General features: G+C 41.5%; 1 protein-coding gene across 3 annotated transcripts in view; it reads right to left on the bottom strand.

The window, feature by feature from the left end:
- LOC149179520 (nicotinate phosphoribosyltransferase 1-like) overlaps nt 1–17,475 on the bottom strand; it is a 496,243-nt gene that overhangs the window by 196,299 nt on the left and 282,469 nt on the right. The window lies entirely within an intron of this gene.

The following is a 17,475-nucleotide window of genomic DNA, read 5'->3' as shown; positions in this document are numbered from 1 at the left end:
AAGTCGAAATCTCGATCTCTTGGTGTGTTCTCCAAGTGACCCTCAAGCCTCCTCTTATACTTTTCTCGTTGAAAAATCAACGGCCGAGATTAAGTCCCTAATCAACGGATAAGATTAGATCTAGCTTGATCCATGACTTTTGGACCATTCTAACACAGTTTTATATTAATTCACATCATTGTTTTACAACCAGGCCGAGTCAACTCGGAAACAGCCGGGTCAAACCGAGCCATTAAAAAAATTTGCGACCAGGCCAGCAAACCGGCTCGGTTGACCGAGTCAACTATGACTCGGCCTAGTCATCCAATGACCAGGCCGAGTCATAGTTGACTCGGTCAACCAGGCCGAGTCAATGAAAACCGGCTGGGCAGCGTAAATCATGATTTTTTTTCACTTTTTTTTGGATTTGTGGTAAAGTTAAAATCAGTTTATGGATTCCAAAGGGTTTAGGTAAATTGTTAAGTGCTTTTGGGGTCCATTTCCCCCTCCCAAACCCTATTTAAGACAGCCAAATGCTCTCATTCACTCACAGCAGTCTTATGCATTTGAGTGAGAGTCTTCTTTGAGAATTAGTGAGCAGTTCTTGAGCTTGTTTTGGAGCAGCAGTGAGGAGTCTTGGAGGAGCATTGTAGCTGGAGTGAGGAGCTTCTTGGGCAGCCATTTGGAGCAGCATTGAGGAGCTAATTTTTGGAGCAAGCTTGAGGAGGCAGTTTGTGCCTGGAGGTATTTTTTTCCACCCTTACAAATCTGTTTTTGCTTAGTAAATTTTAGGTGCATATCAAGAAAGCTTAGAGAGTGTTTTTTGTCAAATAAATGAACATTGAATCAATTTTTTTTTTTTTTTTCATTTTCAGATTGTTTTCCTAGTCAAAAAATGGCACCTAGAGCAAAAGATCCTGCTTGGGCATATGTTGAAATGGTTGATAGTCAGATGTGTTGCAAGTTTTGCCATAAGAAAATTAAGGCAGGTCCTGGGGGGATTCATAGGCTGAAACAACACTTGGCAGGGATTAAAGGCCAAATTACCGCATGTCCCTCTGATGAAATTGGGGAGATTAGAAAGAATTTGGTGGCCAGCTTTGAAAAATTTAAAGAAGATAAGGCTAGGCAAGCAGAGATACAGGCTGAGATTGGGAGGAAGAGGGAGATACAAAGAATGATGGCTACCAACCCCCACTATTATTTTGAGGGTTCTTCCTCTATCCCTCAAACTGAGGCATCCAACCCTTTCCGTTATGTTCCTCCCTCTTTTGGTTCTGTTCAAGATAAGGGAAAGGGTAGAATGAAGGGTGATGTGACTATCAAAAGTTATTTCACTCCCTCCTCTCCATCAGATGCACATGGTCCTGAAGTTAGTAAAGGTCAAATTCAACCCACTTTAGATGACCATTGGAAGAAAGAATTGAGGGAGACTGTTTGTGACTACATAGCTAGATGGTGGTATGATGCTAATATCCCCTTTAATGCTGCTCATTCACCATATTATGAGCCTATGTTTGATGCCATACATGCTGCTGGAAAAGGCTTCAAAGGCCCTACTATGCAAGAGCTAAGGGGGGTTCGTTTGCAGAAAGAAATTCGATCCATTAATGAGTATTTGCAAGAGTTCAGGGACTCATGGGCAAGAACAGGGTGTACCATCATGTCAGATGGATGGACTGATCAAAGAAACCGTACCATCATAAACTTTCTTGTCTTCTGCCCACAGGGAACCATGTTTTTAAAATCAGTTGATGCATCTGATAAGGTAAAAGATGGCCACTTGTTGTTTCAGCTATTGGATGAGGTTATTGAGGAGGTGGGGGTGGCTAATGTTGTTCAAATCATCACAGACAATGCCTCTAACTATGTTCTTGCTGGTAAACTGTTAGAGGAAAAACACAAGACCATCTTTTGGACCCCATGCGCTGCACATTGCATAGACCTCATGCTTGAGGATATTGGAAAATTAGATTGGGTCAGAAACACTGTAGATAATGCCAAAAGCATAACAAAATTTATCTACAATCATACACTGGTTTTGAGTCTCATGAGGAAACACACTGGAGGCAAGGATATTATTAGGCCTGCCATCACTAGATTTGCTACACATTTTTTGACATTGCAATCTATACTTTCCCAACATAGAAACTTGCAAAAGATGTTTTCCAGTGATGAATGGAATCAAACCAATTGGTCTAACAAACCAGAAGGCAGAGAATTGAAAAGGAAAGTCCATGATGAAACTTTTTGGAGAAAGGCAACAGAGATTGTGAAGCTTGCTGAGCCACTGGTTAAGGTGTTGCGGTTGGTGGATGGGGAAAGGTTGGCTATGGGCTTCATTTATGAGGCTATGGATCAAGCAAAGGAGCAAATAAAGACAGCATACAAGGATAGAGTGGCAAAGTATGGGCCCATTTGGGCAATCATTGATGAAAGATGGAACAATCAACTCCATCGCCCTATACATGCAGCTGGGTATTTTTTGAACCCACGGTATCATTATAGAGCTAAGGAGTCAGGAGCTTTGAGGGGGGAGGTCAGAGATGGACTGGTTGATTGCATTGAACGCATGATCCCATCGGAGTCTGATCAGCTGCAGATACATCAACAGGTCACATCCTTCAGCAATGCAACAGGTACCTTTGGGAAGAACCTAGCAAAGATTGCAAGAGAAGCAGATGAGCCAGGTAAACAAAAATTTCAATTTTCAATTTCTTAATGGTTTTACAATTTTACTTTTTTTATTAAAGACTAAAGTTTGTTAAATCATTTATAATTTGAAAGTTAGATATAATTTGTAATTTTGTTGAGCTTCAGCCTTCATCTAACTCATAATTCATTACACTCCTATGTTTTTTGCAGCACAATGGTGGGAGGCCTTTGGTGGCCAGTGCCCTCAATTGCAAAAGTTTGCAATTCGTATTTTGAGTCAAACTTGCAGTGCATCTGGGTGTGAGCGCAATTGGTCTGTCTTTGAGAGGATTCACACAAAGAAGAGAAACCGTTTGGAGCAAAAACGGTTGAATGATCTAGTTTTTGTCCAATACAACCTTCGGCTCAGACGGAACCAATTGCTGAACAAAAGACCTGATTCAGATCCCATTGTGTTGGAAGACATTGATCCAACATTAGATTGGGTAGTGGAGAGTCGTGCACCAGAGTTTGATCCTGATGAGGATCTTGATGAACTTGAACTGGAACATCCACTTCAGCCTGTTCAGTTGAATGCAGATCCCGATCCACCAGCCTCAGTCTCACAGCCAGCGGCAGCAAGGAGTAGGACTCCAATTGTAGGTGCTTCCTCTGCTCAGCCACGACAGAAGTGCAGCCGCATATCTACTCTATCTCAGCTTGCATCTGCTGCACAGCCTGCTAGTGGTACTGGCACCACTTCTACAGTTGCAGTTGGAGACGATGATGATGAGGAGGAGGCATGGGGCCCCTTGTCTGACTCTGATGATGATGATGAGTCTGATCCAGAGATTGGTCGAGATGATCTTGGCTCCTCTGGCAGTAGCTACTAGCCAGTAGTACTAGTATTGGAGTCTGGTCAGCATCACAGTTTACTTTTGTTGTAGAGGCCATTTCTAGCCTCCTTGGTTATTTGTATTTTGTTTTGAGTCTTTGATCATGTATGACAGTTGACTATGTATTGCCATTGGGTACCATTTTGATATAATGGATTGGTTCATGAGCCTACTTTGATCATATGTTGTCTTCCATCTATATTATAATGCTGTGTGTTTGGAAACATGAATGAAAATCTTTAAAATTATGTTTAAAATATTTAAAATTATGTTTTTTTTATAAAAAAAATAAATATTTAATGTATTTTTTACAACGACCGAGTCATTGAAATCGAGCCGGCCGAGTCATTACCGAGTCGGAGTCGGAGTCGGAGTCGATCCTCGGCCGAGTCGGAGTCGGAGTTGTAAAACATTGATTCACATTAATAGGGACTCCATTAAAAATATTAATTATTTCAATATCTCCCAAACTGTTTAGAATCTGCCCAAACCCTTTCTAGGTATTGGAGATCTCATGTGCCTTAGCCTCTCCACCAATTTTTGTGGCTAGAGCACATTCGATGCTACCCCAAATCAACACTTCCTCTTAGTGAGAACTGTGCTCTAGTAATACTCCTCACTGAGTATCACCCTGATCATCCGGCATCGATCCCTGTGTTGATGTTAGGCCTATTATCGCACAGATTGTCACGACAACGCTTAGACCGGGGGCTGTCACCCTAATCCCTGATCTCTCCGTTTAAGCTTATCTCCCACAACTAAGGGGGGTATACCCTATGGGACATTGGATAACCAACTGTGGACCAGTTGGGTTAGGAGACACGAGGGGAAACAAGCACTTAATTGATTTTATTAAGTTAATAGACCAGTGCCTTATGGAGTTAATGACTGAATGATTATTTATCAAATGCTTGCAGAAATATGAGCTCAAAAACAATCATTTACCATCAAATAACTCAAACAAAGGTTAACTTTTGCCAAATGCGAGATAATCGATAAATGCTCAATGGCTTAACGATATTCCAGTGATTAAAATACGAAAGATTAAATGCTTTAAATAACCACGTAATTTTAAATGCTAAACAGTTATCACTTTCATATAGCTAATCTTCAAATGAACAATTAAGCATGTTTAACCACATAAAAAAAAATGATAAATATTAATCCCACATCAAAATTTTAGCCTCAGCAGAAAAGATATATCGCAAACATGACAAATCCTTGAGCCAAGACTGAATCTGGCAAAATATTTCCAAAAATATTTTTATATTTTCAAATAAAACAAGACTAAGCTAACTAAAGTCTAAATAAATGAAACTTTAAATCTAAAATCTAAACTATAGAACCAAATAAAAAGGCCTAAAAATTATTTTTTATGCTTTTTGGGATATATATATATATATATATATATATATATATATAAAAATCAAAATTTAAACAAATCTACAATCTAAATAAAACTAAGATATAATCTAAATTAAAATGAAAACTTTTTATGCTTTTTTTTAAATCAAAAACAAAATTATACACAACTAAAGTGAAATATATCTAAAGCTAAAACCGAACAAAATCAAAATAAAGGCTAACACCTAAAATGAAAATCGATTTTTTATTAAAAAGAATTTTTTTTATAAAACAAAAGGAAAATAAAATTTTAATCTAAACCAAAAATCAAATCTAAACAAGAAAGAACCTAAGGATTATAACTTTTTTTATGCGTTTTGAATATTTTTATATTTTTATGATTTTTTTTATTTTTTATGTTATTTTTTTTAAGTTTAAAATTAAATAAAACTGAAATCTAAATAGAATCTAATCTAAAACTAAACTAACACCTAACTTACAAAAAAAAAAATCAAATATTAAAGTAACCTAACTCAAAAAACAAAAAAAATCTTTATGCCTTTTTTTTAATTTTTTTTTACTTTTTATGAGTTTCTTCTTTTTTTTTAAATCAAACTTCTAAAAAAAAATTAAAACTAAATAACCTAAACATGAGCTAACGTATATCGAAAAAAATAAAACTAAACTAAAGCTAACCCGAAAAAAAAAATCAAGAAGAAGAAGAAGAAAAAAAAAAAGAAGTTAATTCTAATCTAAATCATATACTATACAAAAAATGAAATGCCCAACCGTATGTGAAGAAAATCGATTTTTTTTTTTTACTGTGTTTTTACTTTGTTTGCAGGTACGCGTGAGGGATGCTTGGATGGCAGTGGATTGAGCAGCGTAGATGAAATGAATGCAGGAATACTGGTAACGCGAATATGGGAGGAGAGAACTGAAGCTGCGTTGATTTGATGAATTTTTTGCAGGTATGCGTGGAAAGGTAGCTCGATGGAGGAAGTAGCAATGCGGGCTTGAATTTTCATGCAGATGAGGAGCTTGTATGGCAGCATTTGGACAGAAAATGTTGCGCGGAGAGGAGAAATCCCTGAGCGGTGGCTACGCAGGTCGAAAATGATCAGAGAGCAACGGTGAGGGGACGTAAGAGTTTGATTGCAGGTTGGACGGCGGCAGCGTGAGGAGCAAAGGAAAAAACTGCGTAGACTGAGGATTAGACGCAGGCTTGGCATATGAGGCAGCGTGAATGACAGCAATAGACAGGCAGCTGATGGTGGAGCGATTTGAAGAAAACTGCGTGGGGTTTCGAAGAATGTGTGGAGGAATTGAGCAAGTCGAAATGCAGGAAGGGATCACGGGTTTTGAACACTGTGGAGGAGATTTGGAGATCTTGATGGCAGCGTGGAAAAGAGAGGAGCTGTAGTTGGATGGGAAGAGAAAATGTCGATGATAGTAACAGCAACTGGTTTGGATTTGATGACTACGTAAGGGCTGGCAGTAAGCAGATGGGAGCCACGGTTTAGTGTTAAAAAATGTAGCAGCGTGAGAAGCTTTACCTAGCTGGATTAAAAAAAAAAATCGAAAAATTTTCCTGCAATACAAATGAAGCCCCAAGCAGCAGAGAAACTGAAACCGTATCCCAAAAACTTAATTAAAATTTTAAACCCCTCATGCTTTAGATTATCTGATGGAAAACCCTAAAAAAAAATTCAAAGTCTGTACCTACAACCTGCAATAACAAAAAACCCAAAAAATAAAATATGCCAGAGACAAAACCTAAAAACCCTAAAACCAACTAAGTAATTACAGTAATTACAGCGTAACGGCTCTAAAATAGCCAGATTTGTCAATATGCCACGGAAATATTTTCAAAATTTTAAATTTAATGTGAGATGCTTCAGAAAACCCTCCATGCATTCATTAAAAAAAATTCAAATAATAAGCGCGGGATCAAGAATTGGCTGGGCTCCTTCAGAAAACGCAATCCGGGAGTTGGCTGGTTCAGCCAAGAACTTCCCCGAACGCCCGGTAATCTAAAAAAAAAAAGGATTTCCTGCACAACTTAAAATCAACCATTAACATAGGGGAGAAAACAATAGTGAAACCCATATCAAATGGAGATACTTGCCATTATATTTCAGAATCTAAACTATCATTCAAACCCCAGAGATCAGACAAGATACCTGTGCCTAGATCAATCTTCATCAAGCTATTATCAATGGCTGAAAATAAAATTATGCTGAAAAATAAAACATCTTCGAGCATTTTCAGAAGAGTAACACCAGCAAGATTTTCAACCCCAAAGTTTTTCTTTATTGCACAAAAATGACTACAAGAGAGATTTCTTTAGCACTAGACTCTCAAATCCAATCTTGATCTCAAATGACCCCTAGCACCCTATTTAAAGGAAAAATTCCCAACGGCTAGTTCGAGTGATCCATGTCAAAATGATCTCGACCGTCGATGAAGATCAAGATATCTTTTAATCTCATCCATCGAAATTTTAATAAATTAAAAATTAAAATTTTGCATTTGTTTTCTCAAAATTTCAACTTATTTTTTTATTTTATTTTATTTTTTTATTTTTAATTATTTTTTAAATTTTTAACTTTTTTATTACTTTATTATTATTTTCTCTATTTTTTTAATTTTTTAATTTTTGTTTTTTGGATCCTCGAACTTAGCCTTTGGAAAAATTACCTTGGACCTAGGACTTAGGACTTATGAGGGGATTAAAACATTTTCTAACCCTCAAGACACTTTACATCATGACTTTTACAATTTTACATCGCAAGGGGGAAAACCCATTTGACATAGACCCTCATAGACCACCCAGTTCTGCGACCCAATATAATCTAGCAAATCAACACACTAGGATTCCCCTAAGATTCTAATGACAAAATTCATTCCGACTTTGGGGTTAGGCTGAAGGAAAACTCTGCCAATCATGGATCGGGGAGACAAAAAACCTTCCAGAATGTAGATTATCACTACAAAATTAGGTCTGCCTAGTCAATTTACATACATGACTCAGATCTGCTAAGATTATTTACAATTTACACATGCAGATTGGGTTTACAACATAACATGATCGGGCTAATGATGACAATCGAATGGCACGGACACGTTGATTAAGCGCTATCCCTTTTGCGAAAAAAGGGAGTGTACTGCTATGGGTAGTTGACACGTAGCGGTCAACAAGGCCTACTGCCCATCATCTGCACTGCTGCATCCTATACTGCTACCCATGGCCCTGCCATTGCTACTGCTTCATCCGTACTGCAACTCCCTCTCATCCTGTTGCATCGTGCTGCCCATAGCACTGTCACTACAAACTACTGCACTGCAACCCAGTTACTAAGAAGTAAGTACCTGATCTCCCAACTCTGATATCTCTGTCAGGCTAGAGACACCCTCGATGTTGAAACTCCCTCTGTCACTGACAAGTGCTCCATTTCTGACCATTGCGCTGCTGCAACAACTCCATGCATCTCGCACCGTTGCACACCTCTCTGTGCCATCTTGCACTAGTGCAACACTCCCGTACTTCTCGCACTGCTGCCTCACGCTGTCTTGGGAATCCTACACTGTAGCTCCTGTTAGCGCTCGAATTTGCCTCAGGCTGAGGAAGGCGAAACTCAAGGCAACATCAAACCAAGCTCAGCCTCGTAGTTAGCCCTACGAGAACAGGAGAGGGCTCTCTCCGGATCTATCTCAGCAAGAGGTCTTCAGAGGGGCTGAGATGACCGATATGAATACTGATTTTAGGCTAGTAAATTGATAAGATAGTTTGATTTAAGATTTTTAGGGTTTTGTTGGAAAACAGGGAAAGGTAATTTTGCATGCGGGGATGTGACACAGTTTTTGCAGAGGTCTTTTTGGGGCAAGGTAGGCAATCGTCCTGATGTCTTTAAAGGAATTGAATGGATAGAAATGACTGGTGAGGAGTTAAGGAGAGCGAGAAAATTTCAGGAGTTCTCCTTAAACAGATGAAAACATAGATATTAAACAAACTTAAAGGCAGAGCATACAAGATTATGAATTCTACCTTAACACTTCATTTGTTTAATTTGCAGAAGAGAATAGTACGAAAATGATACACATAACAAACTTACAAGTACATGAGAGAAACACACCATCAACACAAATAACCACAGGAATCCCAAATAGTGCTGCAAAACCCTAGTCTTTCCTTTGCCAAAATTGCTGAGATACAATGTGTAATACAGTCTAAGCTTATCCCCCAAGAGTCCAACCATGAAAATGACTAAGAAAGTACATAATATAGGCAAGCTAACACATTTCCTTGCCTCTAGGGGTCGAGCTCATCATCCTAGGAGCTGTTTCAACCAATTCTAAACTGAGCACTACAATCTAGGCAGTCAAAACAACTTGCCTTTATAAGTTAGGAAACCAATTCATTCATTAATTTTTTGCTATTTTATGAATGAATCTTCTAGAATAGGTAAAAAAAAAGTGTCATGTCATCATGAAAATATATTAGTTACATCAAAGAGGGTGAAAAATCCCATGAAAAGTCAAAACTAGTCAAAAGTTGCGTTGTCCTGAGCTGTAGATGAAAAACTGGCAAATTTCCCTGATGCGTAGCGCGCCATTTCTCTACGCGTAGCACGCCTTTGAGCCCACTTTTGGGGCACTTCCCTGCATCCAAATGAGGCTCAAGTGGGCTTGTTGGAAAGGTCTGCATGTCTACTCTCCAGCCCAAGTGGAATTTCTCAATTTGGTGCCCATTTGCCCCTCCAAAAATGCAATCTCCCAAGACTGCTTCCTATGTGTCCAAAAAGTGGCAGAAGGTCATTTTTTGCTTGTTTTTTGACCTTTTGGGGGCCCAAACATCAATGAAATGTCTTGGAAATGGCTGAGCAAGTGTAATTTGTCATGACAAATCCAAAAATGCAGAGTTTTTGTGAAATGGACCTCCCCATCTTCAGGGTAGCGCGCTACGCGATGAGGGCAAAAACCTGTTTTTAGCAAAAAAAAAATCAAAATTGACCAAAATTGCTCCAAATTTTCTGAATTTTGAGCTGGGGGTGAATCATTGAACACCATGCTCCTTCAAGGAGGCTTCGGCCAAAATCTGAAGTGGATCGGGCCTTTTCCTCCGTTTTAGTGCCTTGGCCAATCGTCCTTTGAGTACCTTCATTTTCGCTTTGCACACATGCATGCGGGCCCAATAATGATTCTTCATGTAGCAGAGCATATCTTTGTCCCTGTTTGCCTTGGCTAACAATTTCTCTAAATGAGTGTTCACCCGGATAAGCATAGGCTCTCGCTCAATAAGTGTCAAATCACCGGGTCTCTTGCGGGCCAAGTTTCGGTCTTCTCGGATTCGCCGCAACTCATCAAAAGTGTGTTCATCTTCTAGCTGCTTGTTACACTGCTCCAAGTAGTTGATTGTCCAATTGGCCGTTTCCAATTTCTATTGCAACAAGCGATTTTCAGCCTTCTGTTGCTGAATGATCTCCTTTAGCTCCGAGCTAGGAGAACTGATGTCAAGGTCAATAATGTCTATGTCCGGATCACCTGATGGTCCCTCATCAATCATGGGCTGCTTGCCTCTCTCCTGTACTTGTGCTGCTGTCGAAAGCGAGGCCCCTTCCACCTGATGTGGAGATAACACTCGCTGTGCTGATGAAGAAAGCGAGACCCCTTCCACCTGGTGTGGAGATAATACTCGCCGTGCAGATGCAAATAAGGCCCTGTGGCCTCTCTGATATGTAACACATGCTGGAGTGCTGACATGCTCGGGCTCTGGAATGTGAAACTGATGTGAAGGCCCTCCCTCATCATGGACAATCTCAGGGGGGTGGCTGTGGCACCATGAAGAAGTCGCGAGAGATGAAATCCTCCCAAGCAATACCCTGTTGTGCCAACTGATGCATCAATATGATCTCGATCAGTGCATAATGATATATACTCTTGTGTTGCTGTGCGGGGTTCTTCCTTTGCACTAAGGGCACCATCCTCTCTATATTTCGGCACATGAAAAATGGAATGTTCATCATTTGTACCCGGGTGAAATGCATCAACAAACGGATATGGTACGAATATAAACGTGAAAATCTGCCCTCACAAGTGAAATAGCGCATAATGAGCCTCATCAAGGGTGCATACTCATCCCTTAGGAATCTAAAGGGAAAAACAGCAGTTAGGTGTCTCATACACCCGGGTTTGATATATGGTTCATAATGAAATCTGTCTAGTTGTTGGGTCTTGTTCCACTCCTCCCCAACATTTGGTATCCCGGTGGCTTGAGCAACAATTTCGGGTGATAGGGTGAAGTCCACTCCTGCAAGGTTCACCTGACCATTGTGCAAATGTAGGACAAACAAGCGGACTAGTTCTCTGTGATGTTGAATTTGCGAGATCCGCGATGTTGAATTTGCGAGATCCGCTCACAATATCCAAAGCATGATTGATACTGTAAACATGTCATTGCAAGTGGACAAGCTTGCAACTGAGCCAATGAAGTGGGCTCCTCCCTGACATGCCGACCACCTTTACCACCCTTCTGATGCCTCCTTGGCACTTCTATCTCCGGTGTCAAATCACTGTCATAACTCTGCTCATAATCTGATTCGGTTTCTGACATGGTTTTGAAGGCAAGATGGCTGAAATGTATTGCTGACTTTGCACCCAATTAACTGTTGTTCGACTTTTTCAAATGCTGTCACCAAGGGGACATAAATACAAGGGGATTGTTAGGGAAAGGGGAACATGAGGGAATTAGGGACAATAAACACAAATAAGGAATTTAGGGAAGGCAACATGGGAAATCATAATATTGTGGGATTTTAAGGTGAAGTAGGGCTTGGGAATTTAGTAGGTTTTAAGGATTTTAGAGAGGAAGATTATAAAATTTTATGGGAAAATTTGAAGGAGAATGTTGGTGAAGATGAGGGAAAAGAGGGATCAAAAATGGGCAACCTTGGACAGCAAAATACTTTGAAACCCTAGCACAACTAAGTCTTTAAATTTTCCACAGCAATGTAGGGTTTTAACTTCTCATTTTCATGGCATTTTTAACATATTAATTTCTCATTCATCTTGCAAAACCAAAACTAGCCATGGAGGAGAGACCTACCTGAAATTTGCTTGAGAGAAAAGAGGATTTGGTAGCTTGCTGGCAGTTTATTAGGCGAAAAAACCCAACGCGTAGCGCACCTTGCCCAACGCGTAGCGCCCCTCTGGTGCGTAGCGCCTGAGTAAAAATGCACTGGAAAAGTCGCGCTGATGCGTAGCGCGCCCTGGGTGCGTAGCGCCCCTCAGCTGATGCGTAGCGCGCCCCTGAAACTGCCCAATTTGCTCAATGACTCTTGAAATCGCCTTTGCAAGGATTCACTTGGCTTGTGAGAGGCAAATGAGTTGCTAATGAAGAGTGATGTGCTTTTATAGGCTCCTTTTTTATTTTTATTTGCCCAAAACCCACTTTATAATGTTTGAGTGTTGACACTTTTTGAATTAATTGGCTCTGACTTCTGGTTTCCTTTTTTTGAAAAAAATTGGTTGAAATGATGATTTCTTCTGAAAATTTTTGCAGGGATGGCTTCTGAGCTGCTTTGGCAAAGGAGACCAAGGCTGCGCTTCAACATTTGGAGAATTTGAAATTTTGACAATTTTTTACAAAAACGAGATAATGACCTTTGTTTTTCAAAAACAGAGTTTTGAAAACAAGGTGAAAATTTAGCTGTACAATAATGAGAATTATTGAAATGATGTTTTATGAAGGACATCCCTCTGGCCTGCTGGTCCTTTATGACCTCTCAAGACAAAAATTGACTCAACCCTAGACCTAAGACCTCGAAATTTAAAACAAGATGAATGACCCTTTGAAGATTTTATTTACTTAAACAAACCTGAACCAGCAGTGCCAAACAGGAGGGGAATAAAAGACACAAACTCCTCCACCAGAGTTATGGCATGCCTAACGGAATGCAACATGATCACACTGATGGGACACCTAATCATGAAATGCAAAGAGCTTTGATCTCTGGTGGAGGGCTACTAGACCGACTCTAACATTGGCTCCAATGGGGATGGTAGCTCCTTGGAGATGTTGAAATTTGGTACCGGAGGATAGGTGGTTCCCTTAGGCTTTGATCTTTGCCCTAGGGAAAAGTGTCCAAAAGAATTTAATTTTTCTCCTAAAGTGACTTTATAATTTTATAAAGTTAAATCTAATTTAAAAGTGACTTTAAGTGATAAAGTTATGAAGTCTAATTTTAAAGTGACTTTTATAAAGTCAATGAAAAATTAGAAAGGAAAAGTGACTTTGGAAATAAATGACTAAGTGGGTCTTTATTAAAGTGGGGTGAATTAAAAAATAGAAAGTGAGATTTAAATGAGCATTTAATCTCAACCATTGATCTAAATCTATTTCAGCCATTGGATTTAGAGATCACCCAAAAGTCACTTGGATCACCCAAAAGTCACTTGGAGTTATATTAAAGGAGGAAAAGGAGGAAAAGGTCATTCATTCTTTCATGAGCAGATTGGGAGAAGGAGAGCAAGAGAGCAAGAGAGATTTCTGAGCAGGAAGGAGAAGGAGACAGCAGCTTGGCACACATTCCAAGGCAGCAGTTGAGCAGATTTGTACAGCTGATTCAGCACATAGTGAAAGGCAGATTTTTGCACAAAAATCGAGGAGCAGTTTGTTGATTTTTCTGCACACAAAACGGAGGTCGTACAGCATTTATTGCTGTCCTGTTTGCTGTAATTTCCAGATTGCTGTGAGGCACGGGAAAGGAGATAAGTTGTAAATTTGCTCGCTGATTTTTTGCTGAATAATTCTCACTGTAAAAAGACAATTTTCAGAAATAAAGAAGAGCTCTCAAACTGGTTTTCCCCAAGAGTTGTAGGGGGTTTTTCCAGGGTCAAGTTGACCAAAAATATCAGTGTTTTAATGTGTTTTAATGGCTGTTTTTAATTGCTGATTTTTAATTCTGCAATTTCCAGCATTCTGAAAAATTTTCAGAATTTGTGTTTTCAGCAATATTTATTTTTTTCAGTCTGTTAAATGTATGGTTATGGGAATGGGCATTTAACTACATGGGAGAAATAAGGAGAAACTGAAAACCGGGGTGGGAAAACAGAAATTTTTACATGGTATCAGAGCTTGAGTGCTGAAGGGCAGTTTGGGACAGCAAAAAGGAAAAATTACAGTTGCTGATTTTTCACTCAGAAAATTCCAGCAAGCTGATTTTTTCATAAACAGCAGTTTTATCTTTACTACAGCAGTGCTATTTTTCAGTTTTAGGACAGCAGGATGTCATTGGGATTGAAGGTGGAGGATAGGTTGGATGGGCATATAAATTACAGCATTTGGAAAGAGAGAATGCAGAGTATCTTTGAGGAGGCAGAAGTCTGGGATATCATGGTGCATACCGCACAGAACCCTGTTGTTGTGCCCACTGATGTTACTCAGTTGGCTGAGTATAAAAAGAAGAACAATAAGGGTAAGAGGCTGATTCTAGACGGAATCAAAGACCATTGCATTCCTCATGTGAGAGGAAAGAGCAATGCCCATGAGATGTGGACAGCATTGTCCAATCTCTACCAGAGTACCAATGAGAACCGGAAGATGGTCCTGAAGGAGAAGCTGAAGAACATTAAGATGGGTAATGATAGTGCAGCTGGATATCTCACAAAGATTACCAATGTGAGAGATGAGTTGGCAGCGATTGGAGAGGCCATTCCATCCACTGAGTTGGTGCGTATTGCAGTGAATGGCCTCCCCCGTTCATGGTTGAACTTTGCTGATGGGGTTTGTGCACGTGAGACCCTTCCCACATGGGAGAGGTTTTGGGATGATTGCATTCAGACAGAGATCAGGAAAGGACAGCTTGGGGCAGCCAAGCCAATTGAGCAGGATGAGGATGTAGCACTGGTGGCAGGAGGCAAGAAAGGCAAAGGGAAGAAGCAGGCTTCCACAAGCAGTGGTGGGGGCAAAGGCAAAGGTAAAGGTAAACAGGGTAACTCACAGAAGGACTATTCCAACGTGAAGTGTTGGAATTGTCAAAAGATGGGACACTATGCAGTTGTGTGTCCGGAGAAGAAGAAGAAGAAGGGGAAGAACCAGGACGTGGCAGCTTCAGCTGAGATTGAGGACTTTGCAGGTCGTTTTGACCGAGAGTTTGCGTTCACTACATGTGAGTCCTCTAGTGCAGGATCACCTGCCACACAGGTTCAGAGGGAGCATGCTTTTCCCTCGATTAGCAGAGCATCTACAGGTATTTGGTATGTGGACAGTGGGGCTTCACGTCACATGACAGGAGTCCGTGAGTACTTCTCAGAGCTTTCAGAGAGTGGCACTGATATTGAGGTAGTACTCGGTGATGACAGAGTTGTTAGAGCAGTCGGGGTGGGAACAGTGACATTTCAGAGGGAGTCCAAACCTCCCTTGAAGGTGTCAGAGGTTCTTTATGTGCCAGGGATGAGGAAGAACCTCATATCCGTCTCAGCTTTGGAGGACAGAGGATATGACGTACTGTTCAGGGGAGGACAGGTGTTGATGTATCCCAGGGACACTCCAGCTGATTCAGCTAGAGTGATAGGTGTACGCCATGCAAAGGTGTACAAGTTTGCATTTCAGCCCCTTTTGGCATTGAGCAGTAGTACCGACAGCAGAGCTAGCAGTTCTGAGCTGTGTGAGATTTGGCACCGCAGGATGGGACATATGTATCATGGAGCCTTGAGGACATTGCGGGAGATCACTACAGGTGTGCCAGATTTCAGTACTGATCACTTTGATACTTGCAGAGGTTGTGCGATGGGCAAATTTGCCAAATCCCCTTTTCCCAGCAGTGACAGCAGAGCGACGGGGATACTTGATTTGATTCATTCTGATGTGAGCGGTCGGATGTCTCATGTTTCCTTGAGTGGGTATGAGTACTATGTTTTATTCATTGATGATCACTCCAGGAGGACCTGGATTTATTTCTTGAAGACCAAGAGTGAGGTCTTCAAGCGGTTTCAGGAGTTCAGAGCTCTTGTGGAGACACAGACAGGCCGAAAGATCAAGTCCTTGAGGTCGGACAATGGAGGAGAGTACACCCTTGGAGAGTTTGTTGACTATTGTGCGGAGGCAGGCATTAGGAGGGAGTTCACTGTTCCTTACAACCCCCAGCAGAACGGGGTTGCGGAGAGGAAGAACAGATCCATCATAGAGGCTGCCAAAGCTATGTTACATGATCAGGGGTTGCCATTGTTCTTGTGGGCAGAGGCCTGCAACACAGCTGTTTACTTGCAGAACAGGAGTCCGCATCGTGCCTTGGGGCACATGACTCCGGAGGAGGCTTTCTCTGGGAAGAAGCCTGATCTTGGTCATCTTCATATCTTTGGATGCATTACATACTCCTATATACCCAAGGAGAAGAGGACCAAACTAGAGCCCACCGCAGAGAAGGGTATCTTTGTGGGCTACAGTGAGACCTCAAAGGCCTTTCGGATTTACATTCCTGCACAGAGGAGAGTTGTTGTCAGACGGGATGTGAAGTTCGAGGAGGACAGGGCCTTTAGGAGGTCACGGGAGTTAGAGTATCTGGATCAGCCAGACCCTCAGCAGCAGTTGAGTCAGTCGCAGGGATCCAGTGGGCAGGGATCAGGAGGATCCGGAGGTACATCTATGAGGATGTCAGGTCCGTCAGTGAGCAGTGGCTCATCGAGCCAGAGGGGTGGTGCTCCGGGCAGCATGCAGAGCAGTTCACAAAGCAGTTCACTAGGGAGTCCACTGATGGACAGTTCACACGGTACCTCAGCTTCTACAGGTTCAGGTGCAGGCAGGAGGACAGCAGACAGACAGTCAGGAGTTCAGGCTACTGATGATGATGAGGAGGAGGAGTTTCATTCTCCGGTGGAAGAAGTGCGCTCAGGGAAGAGGAAGCCCAAGTGGCTTCAGGACACCTTGAGAGATGCCACATCTGTTGCTGAGCCGAAGAGGCCGGTCAGAGAGAGTAGACCACCTGAGAGGTTTTGTAGTTATATGGCGATGGTTACCAGCATCCTTGACTCTGAGCCTTCTAGCTATGAGGAGGCAGCTAGCCAGCAGGTCTGGAGAGAGGCCATGCAGGAGGAGTATTCTTCTATCATGAAGAATGATGTTTGGGAGGTGGTGCCGAGGCCTGAGGGCAAATCCGTGGTTACTTCCAGATGGCTTTACAAGGTAAAGCATGCTGCAGATGGCAGCATTGAGAAATTCAAAGCGAGGTTTGTGGCTAGAGGGTTCTCCCAGGTAGAGGGAGTTGATTATGAGGAGACCTTCGCTCCCGTGGCTCGATATACTTCGATCCGCTCCATTATATCGATAGCAGCAGAGATGGGTTGGAAGATCCACCAGATGGATGTGAAGACCGCATTTCTCAATGGCTTCATACAGGGGGAGGTGTACATTGAGCAGCCACAGGGCTTTGAGGTGCATGGGAAGGAGTCCCATGTGTGCAGATTGAAGAAGGCCCTTTATGGCCTGAAGCAAGCTCCCAGAGCTTGGTACTCCAGGATAGATGCATACTTGCAGGGGATGGGTTTCACAAAGAGTGAGGCAGATCCGAACCTTTACTTTATTGTGATTGGTGAGGAGCCTCTCATTCTGGTGCTGTATGTGGAT

Source organism: Pinus tabuliformis, chromosome 3_2, assembly GCF_031772625.1.
Source record: "Pinus tabuliformis cultivar Carrire ecotype Pingquan chromosome 3_2, CPIR1, whole genome shotgun sequence".
In the NCBI taxonomy this organism is placed as follows: domain Eukaryota; kingdom Viridiplantae; phylum Streptophyta; class Pinopsida; order Pinales; family Pinaceae; genus Pinus; species Pinus tabuliformis.
This window is presented reverse-complemented; position numbering and strand designations above follow the sequence as displayed.